Genomic DNA, 17,140 nt, shown 5'->3' on the forward strand with positions numbered 1-17,140 from the left:
CTCAGTGCACCAAAAGTCACCATCCCATGGCGGTGTGCCTGTGCCGGCTGCAATGAATCCTGTGCCACCAAGTCTGTGCCCTGCGAGTCCTGGCACGGTATGATTAGGTTTTGTGATGTGGCCGCCATCATGTCACCTCTGGGTCGGGGGAATGTGATGTTGCAGGGCCCAAGGCCCTCATGCCTACATGAACACCACACGGATACACCCAGATAGAGAGTGGAAATGGCTTTGAGCATGTGCACCCGGCCCTTTTTATTGGCAGGGTCACATGTCCTGTGACGTGTGTGCTGGAAGGGTGCGGTGTGGGTGTGCACCAGCCGTGAGGGATTGGCGGTGGCATGCTGACAACTAGACCTGTGACCACCAGATCACTACATGGAAGACCTGGAACATGTAGCGTTGCCGCCCCACCTGTGAACGTAAGCAAAGGGGGCTGGGCTGGCGTATGCCAGTCCAGCATAAGGGTGTGCACAATGATCCTGGTGCTCTAGGAGTGGTTCCGTACTGGGCTGGAAAAGGAAGTAACTAATGCTTGTGTCCCTGTTGATGTGTCAGTGCCACCCAGACCGCATTCCGCAATGTGTCACCCTGTGACCCCAGTTCTATGACATGAGCCACATGGACGTAGGAGGAATCCACTGAGCCTACATTCATACATACTTCAACACTTGAAAGACCATAGACATGATACATCTGTTTGATTAGGAATGTTTAATGCACATTCAGTGGAGTGTTGCATCTGGAGCAGTACAGGGCCATGCAAACCCCACATGACGATGTTGGCCTGTGGAGGGCCAACCAGAATCCTTCAGGGAATGACAAGTCCAAAGGAAGAGGAAGAGTTCAGTCCGCAGCCTGTTTGCTGTGTCATTGACGACCTCCCCATGTTTCCCAACTCCTGTGTGACATCGCTAGAGCCACTCTGATGGACAGTTGTTCTATTCTCTGAGTCAGGGCTCCAGCAAAGTCAGCCATGGTCCGATGGAGAGAATGGAGCGGACTTTGGGTGTCCTTGGGGTACTGTGAAGGGTCCCTGTTGGGACTTAGACACCCACATATGGCATCTAGTTTTTCTGCCATGCGGTCAAAGCCCACCCGCACCTGTTCAGCCAAATTCTCCTGGCACCCCAACACATGGCATTGGGAGGCCATGTGTTGTTTGTGGGGGTCCTGGGAGGTAGCCGTGGTGGTGGGTGCTGCCGACTGTGTGGTCTGTACAGGGGGTGGGGTCTCCTTGTAGCAGCTGGGCTGCCCTGCTCCTGGAGTTGGGCTGCAGAGGCAAGCAACTCAAGACACGTTTCACCCTGATTTTGTTAAGAATATTTTTGAATTGTCTACCTGGGTTTATCTCTCGGTGGTCTCTTATTCTGGGAGGGGTTGAGGAAAAGTCATTGCCATAGAGAGTGAAACCGGACCCAGAAAGGTAAAACTCAGAACAGAGACTATAGTGGAGCAAAGTCCAAACATGTCATGAGGTGGAAAAGACAAAAAAGAGACAGTGTGGAAGGTAATGAATGAGGCAAAAAGGCAGCAGGAATGAAGAAGAATAGAAGGGTGGATTGAAATAAAGATGGGTAAAATTAGATTGGGCAGCTATGGATGCAAGATATTAAGGAGGGAAAGAATGGAGGCATGAGATGGGATATAGAGTAGAGAGAATAAAGGAAAAGGAGGGACATTATTAGAAAATGAACAAGGAGATCGGAAAGACAATTGGAAAAAAGCTGGGAGAGTACAGAAAAGGAGAAAAGATAAGAACGAGGATTGGAAAGAAAGATGGAAAAGGAGATAAGTAGAAAGGCCAGAATGAATAAAAAGATGGAGACATACAAAGATTTGGGAGCGTGATGGTAGATTTGACTTTATGGAGAAGATGAGCTGTGGAAGTGAAAAAAGAAAGCTGTAGATAAGACAGAAAAGAAGAGGAAAATATGGAAAGGGGAGTGAAACATAGATAGGAGATTAAAAGGGAGGGAAAGAAAGAATGATTAAAAGGACGATAAAACAACCGAAAGGGGATCAGTAGACCAAGATGTGATAAATATGGAGATTGGAGACAAAGAGAGAAACAAGATGAGTTAGAGAGAGAAGAATAGTCAAGGTATAGATTTGACAGAGTAAGGGAGAATGAGAGAGAATAGAGAGGATAGAGGGACTTTGTGGGAAAGAGAAGGGGAGGTCACAGATTGAAGAGAAGAGACAATATGAGGGAGAAGTGGGAATAAGGAAAAAACTAAAAGGAGGGAGGAAAGAAATAAGAACAAGTGAAGAGATCGAGTGGAAGTAGAGAGATGTAAGAAAAGGTGTGAGGAGGATGTAGCAAATAGAGAGAAATTATAGGTAGAAGAATTAGGGCACATGATGCAATGGCACCCATCCCCAGATGTGCAGAGAGCCCACTGCACTGCATTAATGAGCGTTATTTTAATACCAACCCAACGGTGAGGGGGTGATCATTTTTTCTGGTTTGCATTAGGGCCTATGGCACCCTTACTATGCCACTGACTTTGGGAGCTTGCACATCACATGTTCTTGCATATTAGGTGATTGCTTCAGTGCACACAACCCCTATATTGCCACACATAGAGGAACGAAATAGAGGGAACATTGCTAGGGACCTATAAGCAAAGTAAATGAGCAAATTGGGTGTAAGCCAATGTTACCATGTTTAAAGGAGTGATCATAAGCACTTTAGCTCTATTTAGTAGTGGCAAAATCTGCAGAGTCCTAAATCTACAAAAAAACAGGTTCATAAAACAGGAGGGTGAAGGCAACAAAAGTTTGTAGATGACCCTGTAAAAAGGACCAAGCCCAGCAGTGGTCCGAGGAGTATACTTTTGGGGGTAGGACCAGGAACCAGTGTTGCAGAGGAGAAAACCAATAAGGCTAGGCAGTAGCTATTTAGACATGCTATATGCTCCAAGAGTCCACCTGGGAGTTATCAGAGGAGTAACCCAGAGGAATGGGCAGTACCCATTCAGCCAGGATGTCTATTAGCACCCCTTCCCAACTCCTGGGCAGAGGCACAGAAATGTTCATGGATTATGCTGGGTTTCAGGGATTTGGCATTTATGCTGTGTGTGACTCTCCAAGCATTTCATATTTGGTGCTGGGGACTTCTTTGAGGAAAGGGTGGCCTCATTAATCTTTCTGGAGATGGCCTCAGTGCAACAGTGAGAAAGTCCATGCAGTGCAAAAGACACACAATTGATGGACAGAATGCAGAGCAAATCAAAACATTCACCCCCAGTCAAGGACCTGGATTAAATCCATCATTCTTTTTCTCACCATGCCACCCCAGTTTAGACCTGGCCATATGCAAATCAGTCTTGACCCTGTGCCTCATGGGAACAGTCCAGCCCGAACTGCCGAGTCAGGTCCTCCCTGGACCCGAAACAAGCATCCTAGGACCGGTTTCGGGGTTTCACCCCTCTTCAGCCAGGATAGCTTGATTCCAGTGGCACAGTGAGCCCAGGACCCACGTCTGGGCATACCTGGCACACTTAGGGCGAGAAAGCAAAAGACACACAATTGATGGAAGGTATGCAGAGCAAATCAAAACATTCACCCCCAGTCAAGAGATCTGGGTTAAATCCATCATTCTTTTGCTCACCATGCCACCCCAGTTTAGACCTGGTCATATGCAAATCAGTCTTGACCCTGTGCCTCATGGGAAAAGTCCAGCCCGAACTGCCAATCCAGGTCCTCCCTGGACTGGTAACAAGCATCCTAGGACTGGTTTCGGGGTTTCACCCCTCTTCAGCCAGGATAGCTTGATTCCAGTGCCACAGTGAGCCCAGGACCGACGTCTGGGCATACCTGGCGCACTTAGGGCGAGAAAGCAAAAGACACACAATTGATGGATGGAATGCAGAGCAAATGAAAACATTCACATTCAAGAGATCCGGGTGAGCACCAGCAGTTTCTAAACCCCACCTGTTAGAAATGGGATTTCTGGTTGGCTAAGGCTTGCGCCAAAGCCAGGCAGAAACCACTACATGAGCAGTAAGGCTTATCCCGGAGGCAATGTGTAAAGCGTTTGCGCAACACACACACAGCAGCAACACACTAGGCACACCACAAAAGGAACTCCACACAAGGTTATATATAAAAAATAGCCTTTGTATTACCATAAACACATTAGATCATAATCACACAGATACACTGTGCCAACTGGCACTGGGCAGTATTTACAGGGTATTATTTACACAGGACAGGGCCACGTGGACCACTGTCAGAATCAGCACTTAGTAGAAATAATACTTAGTAGGAATAGCACTTAGAATAACTGTAGCACAAAACAACACTTGTAGGACACAACCAGTAACCACTGGTAAAAGGTAGGTACACACTACGCAATCCTAATCACCCTAGGCATAGATCATGCAGGAAAACAAAAACTCACTAGTATAAACTATACTAGGCAAAACAACCTCCTAAGCATAAAAACACATTAAGAGGTATAGGCATAAAAGCATTGCACATTACGCATAAATCACATTAGGCATCAGGTACTTATCAAAATAAACACAATATACCATCACCTTGTGCAAGAATCACATGAGATACTAACCCCAGGCCAACTGGCCTTCCATGGGGCTCAAATGCCCTTAGTCCAGAATGTCCGGGCTGGCTGGGCACGCAGCAAAATGCAACAACGCAAGAAGACCAGGCCTAAAAGTGGCAGCTGCCCACTACTTGCTGGGCAGCTGGGGAAACTGAGCCTGGCACCAGCGTGCCTTCTGAGCCCCTCTCTGGGACTCTAGTAGAAAATCAAGGGTCCCCCAACGTCGCAGCTGCCTGCGCCCCTGTAGGGCAGCTGAGGAAATAAAATAACCAAGATCGGGCACCACTGTGCTTCCGGGCTTTGCTGGGGCTTTTAGGTGTCCCCACTGGGACTTTTTAGGCAGACATGGCCCCCCAAGTCCTCCTTGGGACTTCTATCTGCCACGTGCCCCCTGATACAGTAGGGGCCCCTCTGGCCCTCTTAACAGCTATGGCCCATTAAAGTAAATATGCCCATGATGGAGCCATCTGGGCCTATAAATAATGGCCAAAGAGTTGGAGCGGCCCGCTGCAAGACGGGGGCGCTCGGAGGTGAGAATACAGAGAGAATAACTTTACAAGGGGTCACAGCCCCTTTTTTTACTCAATTTTCCTTTGTCTGGAGGGTGCAGGGTAGCGGGAAAACCAGACGCAGCTGGTTCTGGAGCACTTTGTTGTGCTCAGCCCCTCTCCCCATTCATAGGACAGGCTAGGGACATCAGTCGCACCAAAGGGGGCGGAGCTAGCATTGTGTAGGGAAGGTCCAGCCCTATTCAGGTCCCAGGTGTACTCCTCCCTCCCATCAACATGCAGATCTCTCCATTCAGACCCATCCTGACTCCTGGAGGCAGGCACACCAGCCAGCTCCAGCCAATTACAAGCCAGTCAGTCAATTCACATTTACTACACAGACATGCCAACTTCTAGAAGTGGCACTTCCACACTAGGTACATTAAATCCACGCACACCGTCGCGCAGCATTTAATCTCACGAGTTCGCACATACCAAACTCGCCCCTGCACTCCCCACAGATCAGGAACTACCATGGACACACCTATCCCGCATGCATTCCTATGGGAGGGCAGGCCAATCTCACCACACGCACTCAGACTGCGCATGCACTTTACACTGGGACACAGAGTTAAAGTGCGCAGAAGCCAAAAACCACTAGTATCAGGTCACAATTAAAAGCAAAAAGTTTAGGGGTGAACCTGCTAAAAGGGCCAAGTCCAACACCACCTCTTTGGTAGGATGTGAAGGTGACATCCTTAGCACCACACAGGTAGTATTAAGAATGTGCCCTTCACCTCCCTAGCAGAGTTGAATGCCTTTGCGTTAGTCAAGAACTAGTGTCTCTCACTGTAAAACTGTAAACCTTCTTCAAATGGTAATTGTTTCAATTAACATGTAATTTCTCTAATGTGCCTTTACATCATCAGTAGTCAGGAATTTGTTTTTTATTAATGTATTTGTTTGTTTTGTTATGTTCTGGCTTGTGAAGGAAGTCACTTCATGGCGCTATTGTAGGAGAACAGGATTAAATACAAATACACTTCAAAAGAAAGGCAGACAATTAAATGTGGCATAGTGAGCTCCAGGAGAGTAATCATGAATAGGTTTGTAGCAATGGTCATTCTGCCGTTCATGGACCTTCATCCCTAAAACTTGGAGAGTAGATATCCCCATTCACTTCGATGAAAACCTTCTTGAATTGGTGGGTTTTATATTTTTGTATCTTGAACAGTGTTATACATGGAAGGTTCCACAAGTTCCCTAGTGGTGCTCTCAACACAAGCATTGATTTCTCTTGGAGGTGCTTGAAATTAAATCCATATTGAGTGATCATGTTGCCTTAGCTTAGTCTTAAGTTGTGGTATGGAATATTGGTAGGGAATGGAGCCTGAATTTATTTTAAATTTGTGCACCTCCTGTGCCTTGAATATGGTGGAAGGTAACTTGAAGTTTATCCTTTCTATCACAGGGAGCAAGTGTAAATGTAGCCAAAGGAGACCCCGGGAGAAAAATGACATAAATACATTTCAGTGTAAAGTCGTAAGTGGCAGAAAATTAATCCTAAATAGTGACGCCAAAAAGGAAACTCGACGCCAATATGCATGAAGATACATCCAACCTGAGGTGGTGACATCTCCTTGTGAGAAGTCACAGTAGACAAAAACAAGAAAGCGACTGGAAGCTTGAACCCCGCCAACTGTCTATGGGATTCCTACTCTCCAAGCATAATTATGATCTGCAGTTTGGTTTTAGCTCCAAGAAGAAGAACACAATTTGTAGACAAATCTGTTTACTCAGGAATCATCCCCCGAAAATTGAGCTAGGTATGGATTGCTCTACCAATTAAAGAGAGCCATACCTAAACTAAGTAGCCTTGAAGATCCATAGTATGATACCAAAAGTTCTGTGTTTTTAAAATAAATGAACAAGCTACAGCTATACAGCTACAGGTAGATGTAGAATAAAAATTGTAAACTAGGTGACACGCAGTTAAGTTTTCACCCATCTGGGAGCACAGAGACATCTATATTAGATGTGCAATCCTAGATGCTGAAAGAGAATGGAATGTAAACCCAGCTAGGTTAATATTGCTGGGTTTATCTGCTGCCTTTGACACCCTAGACAACTCATTGGAAATCTTTAATATGCAAATGTCTATGGATTGATATACTGATACTGGTGCATTCACCCACCATTGCAATCTCAAATAACTCCATGGAATCAAACCCTTTATTAATAAATCAAATAGAGCAAAACATGCTCATGATATAGTGTGTCTCAAAGTTAAACTATAGTAAATCGATGATGGCTGGGAGTACTGTTGCATAAACTGTGTTTCTAGCTCAGCACTACAAGGTTTGCTCTCCCAACCACGAGTGGCAAGAGTGAACTTAAATTCAATGCACCACGCTTGAATGTGAAAGACAGGTTTTGTAGACCTGCAGAACTCCATCCAATACATAGATGAAATGGCATCAATGCATGCGGGTTACTAATAGTCCCTACACAGGGATACATGGACACCATGGGGATCAGAAACAAACCTTTTATATTCTATTCAAACATACACACACATACAAGATGTGATAAAGAAAAGACACTTTAACTAAAAAGCTTATTTAGTTCAATTGGTGCACCCTGTTGTTCAACACATCTAAAATAACCACACAGAATATGATTAATTAGCACAAATGCATGTTGTGAACAACAAAATAAAATAAAATTTCTAATATGGTTGAAATACCATTTAAAAGCCAAACACCCTTATACTTCTCCTATGTGCTACACTAGGAGGTCATGGAAAGTAGAATACTTGCAACAAAATTTTCTTAGGGATAATGGGTATACTGCATTTCTTGTTTATAGCAGAAAGCTATAATTATCAGGAGTCAGGGAGGCTGTGTACCCTTCAAAGCATCAGCATCAACTCCTCCCAAGGTCGGGTTCGGCATCAGCTTTTAGTAGAAAGGGCAATACGGTGGCAGCATCTTGCAGGCACAATGTCTTCTGGTATAGCTGTATATTGCTCCCCTTAAACTGAGGCAAAGGACCTACCAGGACAGGTGATCAAGTGGTAGTCCTTATAATCGGTATCTTATCTAAGATGGATTTTGCAATGTCACCTTAGGAATGTTTGATTTAACAAATAAGCACCCCAATGCTAGTTTAAGAAGCATTCCATTTCTTTAAGGGGAAAGTATGAAAATTCAGGCTACACTATTTTGACTGTTATTCTTTGTTTGACCTTGAAATTGAGATAACAAGACACTTGTTCCAGACTGAAGTCTCCTCAGGTGTTTTATTAATGTCTATATCTAGATGACTTGACACTTTCACAGTTGTTGAAAATAGGACAGACAACTGTGAAGAAGTACAGGAGGCAGGATAACAACTTTAGGATCTTCTTTATTTGTGAGTAAGCTAGAGATGTAACAGCATCCTACCCACAAGACACCCAGCAGCAACTGACTCTAAGACATGGTAACTAGGCAGCAAGGAGAGCTTTACATACTAGAGCTTCATGTGCAGGATATTCCACAATCGGATGGTAGAACACAGAGGGAATTAGCGGAGCAATGAATAAGTAGATACCACACATCTTACCCCCAATACATGGTGGTAGTTCCAGGGGCTAAATGTTCAATTCAAAGTATAATCACGCAGTCTCAGTAAAGCTTCACATGTGCTAGTACTCCTATGCAGAGTAGAAACAATTTTGAAAGGTAAACAGCTAATGTGGCAATTGGAAGAAGTGGAGGGACATATACGAGCTATTCTATTCAAGATCCAAATGCGTCCATCATCAATTTTCACAGTATTAAGGAGCAACTTAATTATTTTACGAGGGGTTGAGAACTTTGTACCTCCGGACTTAGGTGGATTTCGTACTCTCACACAATCACCTATGTTAACTGAGGTGTGAGCAACAGCATGCCTCACATCAAAGTTAGCTTCCATTTTTGCTGACTTGAGATTTTGAAGAGCTCTCCATCGAGGGTCCTCAGGAACGTCAATGTCAGCCCCTTTCCCTCTCATCCATGATTGAAAAAGGGTCTTCAGTGTGCGTCCTCTAAATAGCTCAAACGGAACCTACTCAGTGGTGGAGTGGGGAGTCAAACAGGAAGCTTTCACCCTCTTAAGTGTTGTAGCTCTCCAGTCATGACCTTGTTCTTTGGCTCACTGAATAGATTCTTTCAGAACATGGTTGAATCTCTCAACCATTCCGTTGCATTCTGGGTGGTAAAGGGAGCATCATTTATGTACAATTCCCTTCTTAGTTAGAAACGCCTCCATCTCTCTTGACACTTGTTGTACACCCTTGTCTGTCAAGAGAGATTCAGGGAGACCCTTCCTGCGGAAGACATCTTTAAAAAATGTACGACATCTCTGTTGCAACAGTCTGAGTGAGCTTCACCTCGCCTCTAGAGTAAATAGCTATAAAAACTAAGATGTAAGATTGTCCTACATTAGAGGAGACTGGCCACAGGAGATCTAGGGCAACATGTTGCCAACACTTAGTGGGGAACTCACGTATTATCATTGGTTGAATCCTGGTTTTACAAACTTTGTCACATGCTCTAAACTTAGTACAGTCCCTAAGCAACCGCTCAACAAAAATATCAACCCTAAGCCACCAAAAATGTAAGCAGACTCTCTTCTTGGTTTTTGAGATGCCCTGGTGACCATCATGTACAAACTGGACAATTTCCTCCCTCAGAGAGGAGGAACAAGACGTGTTCCTCTCCACAACAGATCATTACCCAGTGCAAGTTCATTCCTTACATTCTGGAATTTCCATGCCCTTCAGATAGAGTTTTGATGCCCGTCCACCCATGGGAAACAAATTTGCAGACATCAAGCAAGACAGGATCATTTTTCAAAGAATCCCTCCATTCAGCTTCAGATACAACACCTTCAACAACCTCGCACACTTTGAAATTGTCAATTTCCCATGTGTCTTCAGGGTCAAGATCATCCGACTGTTTGGATATTAATCGGGAGAGGCAATCTGCAAGTTTGTTTTCTGCCCCCGGGATGTAATTTACAATGAAATCAAAATCCTGAAGGGCTATAATCCACTTGCAAATTCTAGAAGAGACAGCATCTAGCCCTTTTTGCAAAATAGATCTTAAAGGGGCTTGTGATCCGAATAGACAACAAACAAACTTCCCCAGAGGAATTTCTTGAGCTTCTTGATGCCCCAGAAAATGCATAGCGCCTCTTGTTCAATTACCAAGTATTGCGGCTCTGGACCAATGAGAGCTCTTGACAGAAACATGTTTTTTTCTTTTCCATTTTTCATTTGTTTGAGAACTGCCCCCAAACCTTTTGAACTTGTGTCAGTGACAAGTGTGGAGTTTGAGGAGGTGTCGAGACTCTGTAAAGAGGGAGCAGCACGAAGAGCTTTCATGACTCACTCCAACTGACACTGTGGCGACCAGGAAAACTTCACACATTTCTAAGGACGGACCTGCAGTTATGAGTACGTGAGGCAAAGCATGGTATAAACTTATTGTAATATTCTGCCATGCTCAAGAAAGTTAAATGCCCGTCTCTGGATTGAGGCACTGGAAGTTCATCTATTGTCTTTTATGAGGCGTTCTTTAGATCTAACACCATCACAGATCAAGTGATGACCCAGGTAATCTATTTCAGAAAGATTAAACCTGGATTTATTTTTACGCAGTGTCAGACCCCTAGTAAGGAAGCGTTCAAGCACACACCTCAGTCTTGCATCGTGTTCAGCTTGTGAAGCGGCATGAATCAACACATCATCTTGATGAATTTTGACTCCTTCCACACCCCTTAATACATCTTCGATCACCCTCTGAAAGACAGAGGCTGCCGAGATTAAGCCGAATGGAAGACGTGTGAACTTGTAAGTTCCAAAAGGGTGATGAAAGCAGTCAGATCCATCAAGTCATCATCTATCTTGACCTTGTGGTATACTGCACGTAGATCAAGAGTGGAAAAAATACGTGCGTCTTTCAACTGTGCCAGCATTTCCGTGATATTAGTGAGATGGTACCTGTCTGCAAAAACAGCACAGTTAAGGGAACACAAGTCCAACAATAAGCGTACCTCACCAGAGGCCTTGCATGCAAGAACAACTGGAGCCAACCACTGACTGGCCTCAGTCTCAATGATGATACCCTCACAATTTAATTTCTCGAGTTCTGCACACATAGACTCTTTCATGGCCAAGGGCACATTACATACTTTACGAGTGGCAGGGGCCGCCTCAGGTTTCGGGGTAATTTTGTGGATATAATCTGAAAGGCAACCCAACTTTAATTAAAAACTTCTTTGAACTCAGATCGTAGTGCGGAAGTAGAATCAGCCACAGAGGAGACAGAATTGGCATCTCTGTTACTCAGAGTAGAATTCGAAGGATAAGGATGTGGTGAAGTGTCTCTCAGGACAATGCAGGGGTCAGCACCAGCAGGATGTATGACATTACAACGCATGCTTTTACCACGCATGCCTTTACAACGCGGTATTTACAACAAATACCTTTACAACACATAGTGCTTTGGGGCGCTGGATAGTGAATAGTTTAATTTACTATTGCAACTCAAGTCCCCGTGGATAGTAGGGAAGGTGTTGGATAGTAAATTAAATCTATTCCCTATCCTAGAGCGCCCCCCAGCGCAATGCGTTGTAATGGTTTGCGTTGTAAAAGTTGCGTCGTAAAGGCACTGCGTGGTAAAAGTTGCGTTGTAAAGGATGTTTCCCGCACCAGCAACCAAAGACACTCCCAAATCAGCTGATTATGCTGTCACCTCTGCATGATACGTACATGTTACCAACTGTCAACCTCCCTTTATATTCAATGTTGTTAAGGAAATAACCAAATAGCTTTATTGGCTGACCGCCATAGGCTAATGGCCTGATGTCTGGTTTATATATTTTTACTTTTCCGTGTAGTTTCAAATCAAAGCACTCTTTGGTAATAAGAGAGATCTTCGCACCAGAGTCAAAGAGCATCCTAATGTTGCAATTGTTAACTAAAACAGCATCAACTGGACCTTTAAATTAATTTTTCTCCATAGGTGTGACGATCTCGCCACAATGCAACTCATCGTAGTCATATTCAGAATCACTTTCGCTTTCCAAGACCAATTCTTTGACACGCATTCTTAGCTCCGCAGGCTTTAGCTATGTGTCCAACTTTCCCACAGTTGCGGCACTTGGAAGGGAGAGCTAGGCATGACTTGTCATTGGCAAGATGACCAAAGAGATCACATTGGTAACGCCTCATCCCAGTATTCTCTTTTGACCTAGAGTCAGAAGAGGTTTTGTTATCTTCACATGGTTTCCAGACAGGTTTGCGCTGCTTCCAAACAGGTCTTCTAGGTTTTTTAGAAACAGCACAAACCTTTTCCTCTGAAACCCTGTTCTCTTTTTTGATCACCTTGACACAAGCTAAGGAATGTTCAATTCTTTTGGCTAGAACAATGACCTCATCAAGTTTAGGATCATCTTTTTGCCACAGTTCACCTTTGATTTTCCCGAAGTTGCAACTAAGCATGAACTGGTCGCGTATGTGCTCCTCTAGTGAACGATCAAATTTGCAAGTTGCGGCAAGTTTGCTTAAAGCGGTGATCTAAGTTTCCACAGACTCATCCAATTTTTGCACACGCTTCCCAAAGTGGTAGCATTCTGGAATAGTGCTAAGTTTTGAAAGGTAGTGTTTATCTAACTTTTTGAGGCACATTTCAAATTCATTGAGATTGTCGGATTCGGCATCGGTCAGGTCAGGAAGGTGCTCAATTACATCTTGGCCTTCTGAGCCTAGACAATGTCATAGTATTGCTGATATTCTTTCAGAACTCAAGGATACACCACAAACCCAGGCATAATTAAGAAATACCTCTTTCAATTTTGACCAGCGCAAGATTGGATCACCAGGATTGGAGAGGAAAAAAGGTGGTGGTGTTACGTTTTGCATCTTTTGAACAAGATACATAAGTAATTACAGGAGTTTAAAGCAAGCAAACTGTAAGTAAACCACAATTTTGACAGTAAAGAGTAAACAGCTCAGTCAATACACAATTAGTACAATAACCATGGAATTATTAAAGAAGTAGATGTGCAGTTGTGCGCATCAGCGGGAAGAGTACCTTAAAGTGATGCGCAATAGGTAGTGGATAATGTCAAACACCATAACACATAAAAAATAGAGCAGATAAGATCAGCTGAGGATAAAAGCCGTAATTGAACGGTGTATGTAAGTGCACTGATGAGCATGTAAATGTTGTGCGCATCAGCGTTTTGAAGAAATTATATCATAAAACGGAACATTGTCAGCTTCGGGTGTCTGCGAAATTGTAAAAGTAAACACACATTTTAAAGTTGAACCTATTTTGCTGTGCGTGGCAGCGTGGGCTGGTGTATTTTAAGCTGTGTGTGCCAGCGCCCGAAGAAAGTAAGTAATAAAGATTCTAATAAATGGGTAGTGATGATGGTCCACACAGGAGGTAGTAATTCAAGATGCTTTATTCCATGAAGATAACAAGTAGTAAGTTACAGGACATCATGTAGTTATGTAGTAGATCAGAGCCCCACCAGGAGCTGCCTGTCAGCTGCTCAGCCCATGACCAACTGTCACTCTGCCTCTCTCAGTCCCAACATTCCGAGGCATCATCAGACTCCAACATTCCAATGAGTCAGAGCACAGGCACTGGCGTAGTAGGGGAGGTAAAACACCTTAAAACATATATGCAGGATACTACAAAATGATAAATCAGCTGTGCGTATCAGCGGGGTGAAAATCCGCTAATACGCAAATAGAGTTAGAGTAGTAAGCTGTGCGTATCAGCGTATTACAAGTACGAAGTTGTTGTGTGAGCATATAGAAAAGAAAATGGGTGTGCTCGTCAGCGCGTAGTCTGGGAAACCGATGACTGTAGGCAATGCTCGTTGCTTGGGAACAACTGTGAGGTGAACTTTGGAAGCGTAGAAAGCTGCTTGTGACGTCGGGCTGCATGCTCAGGGAGAATGGAGGTGTTCAAGATGTGGAGTGAGGCAGTCGCAGGCACAAGCAGGTATTTGAAAGATGCACTTGATAAATGTGAAGTGGGTGGAAGCATCCAAGTGTCACAAGTTCAGCAAAAGGCCCCAAAAATGAAGTGTCGGAAATGGTGGAAATAAATATCACAAACCAAGAATGCGATCCAAGTCACTCAAAACGGCTCACAGTTTCCTTAGAGGAAAAGCGCAAGGGATACACGCACAGTGAATCAGAAGTGCGAGGCGCTTAAGGCAGCAAGCAGAGCAGTTTTGCAGGAGATGAAAGGGAAGGATGTCAGGGGCGCTTTATAACAAGTGTGCACAGTACCTTCAAGTTCTCATGTCCAAAGAACTTGGCTGTGTTAGGACGCTGTAGAAGACAGGTGTCAGAAAAGACAGGAAGCTCTATGTTGTGCATGCGCTCCTTCTCGTGTTTATTCTCGCGCATGTATTACCTTTCAATTGTACCTCGTGCACTTGTTATCTTTTGAATACATGTGTCTCGCCACACGGCACGATATGTTATCGTGCCGTTCCACACTGTACAGTTACTGTAAGGGCAGTTGCTGCTGACTGTCCTGAGCCTTGAGATGTATTGCTGGGAGTGCTTCTTTATCCACGATTAAACTTATTTATTCATCATCAAATTCCTGTGATTATTGACACGACAATTTGGCGACGAGGGACGGAACATTCAGAAGCATCTCCTGGCTTAATTTAAAATAAAACTCATTTTCCTATGAGCATTGAAAATGTATAGTCACGTCTTTGGACACTAACGATTTTTCCTGATCTACAAAGCAAACGCTGAGGATAATTCCGAGATCAACAAAGTGAAGTTTAGAATTACTTTACTCACTTTTTCCTCGTACATCGACGCGTCTCTTCCTCAGCTTCCTACTTTACGCTGTGTGCGCGAACATCGTCTTCACATCGTTTTTTTCCACATGAGATTACCGTGCAGACGTATGGATAATTTTGGGCAGAAGTGATTGGTTGATTCCATTGAGACGCTACTCTCTCAATTTTTTTAACGAAAGAAAAGAGGTGACTTCATTTTCTTCCCGAATACAAGCTACGAAGTGAAAAAGAAAGAGTTATCCACACCTTCAAAGATCGAGTGACTAAGAGTTATCCACACCTTCAGATCGAGTGACTATTTTTATCTATTTAATTACCTGAACGTTATGTAGTATTTTCATTTACTATTTACTTGTTTAATTAACCCTACTTTCATACCACCATTATTTCTACTAAATGTGATTTTAGTTACACATCTTCTTCATTATGAGTGCGCAGGGTTACACTCTTTCTCCACCACAAAGTTATTGGTCAGCAGGTGGCTCTCCTTGTATGCCTTGGATTGAATGGAAAGCTTATTTTTTAAATTACATTGAAACTTTAGATGCCAATGGGAAGATGAAAGCTCCAGAAAAAAATGGTATTTTCTTACATTGCTTAGGACCTGAAGGATTAAAAGCATTCAATCAATTGCCCATATCACAAGCTAGTGGTGATATGAATGTTTTTGATAAGGCTGTATATGACTTTGATAAGTATTGTTCTCCTAAGGTATGTATAGGAATCTCCAGATTTAAATGTTTTCAAAGGAAACAGTTAAGTGAAGAATCTGTAGACAATTTTGTGTCTTCTCTAAAAACTTTGGCTTTAGATTGTAAATTTGGAAATTTACAAGAAGATCTTATAAGAGATCAAGTAGTTATGCACTCAAGTAATGAAACCATACAAGAAAGATTATGGATCAATGGTGATGAAAATTTAGATTTTGTTGTATCCATTGTAAGAAAAGCAGAACTTTCCTGTAGGAGTGCGCAACAAGTCAAAGATAAAGAAGTCTCTATTAGTAAAGATATTGTTTCCAAGATAAATCCTAAATATGATAATAAGAATAAGGATTTTTCAAAAAAGAAACAAACCTTTCCCTCCAAAGGGAATTCTGAGGAATTCAAAGGTAACTTAAAGTGTTTCAGATGCAACAGCAAATCACATTTAGCAAATAACAAAATCTGTCCTGGTTTAAGACAGAAATGTTCAAATTGTGGTTTAATGGGACATTTTACTTCTGCTTGCAGAAAGGGTAAAATTAACCAAAAAGTGAAATGTATTGAGCAAAGTGACAACAGTGATGACGAAACTTTTACAAATGACTCTAACAACTGTTCTTTCGTGTTAAATGTAAAAGAGTCTATAATTTTAAATGTAAATGATACTAAGATTAAGAAAAAACATTATGTGATATGGTTATTGGAGGTGTAAAAATCAACATCTATGCTGATTCGGGTTCACCTTATTCTATTGTATGTGAATCTGTTTGGAAAAAATTATTTGTGCATAGATTAGGTAACCATTTAGAGAAGAGTGATATTAATCCTGAAGGGTATTCTGGTGGAAGGATAGACATTTTAGGATTCAGAACATTAGTCTTCAGATTCAAAAACAGAAAATGTATTGCAAAGTTATATGTTTCTAAAAAAGGTCCTTCAGTACTTAGCTGGTTTGACCAAGGCAAACTAGATATTATTCTAAATCCTAATAGCCCTAATCCTGTGATGTTAATTGATGAACAAAATGGAATTTCTACTTTGATGTTAAATAAGTTTCCTAATGTTTTTTCAAAAGGCATTGGGAAGTTAACCAATTTTAAACACAAAATTCGCTTAAAGGAAAATGCCTGTCCTAAAGTACACAAAGCTCGAAATATTCCTTTTGCTGTTAGAGAGGAAGTAAAGAATGAGTTAGATACTTTAGTGGAAAGTGGCATAATAGAAAGAATTGAATCATCTGAATGGGTTTCGCCCATAGTGGTTGCCAGACGGACCAATGGCAAGGTCAGACCCTGTATTGACCTTCGCCACCTTAACAATAACATTGTTGTGGATCAATTTCCCCTTCCCCGCATTTCTGAAATGTTATCAGTTGTTGGTGGTTCAAAATTTTTCTCAACCATTGACTTATCTGCTGCTTACCACCAGATAGAGCTTAATGAGAAGAGTAAAGACCTAACTGCATTCATCACTCCATTTGGGTGCTTCAGATTTAACAGAAT

Source organism: Lissotriton helveticus, chromosome 6 (assembly GCF_964261635.1).
Source record: "Lissotriton helveticus chromosome 6, aLisHel1.1, whole genome shotgun sequence".
In the NCBI taxonomy this organism is placed as follows: Eukaryota; Metazoa; Chordata; class Amphibia; order Caudata; family Salamandridae; genus Lissotriton; species Lissotriton helveticus.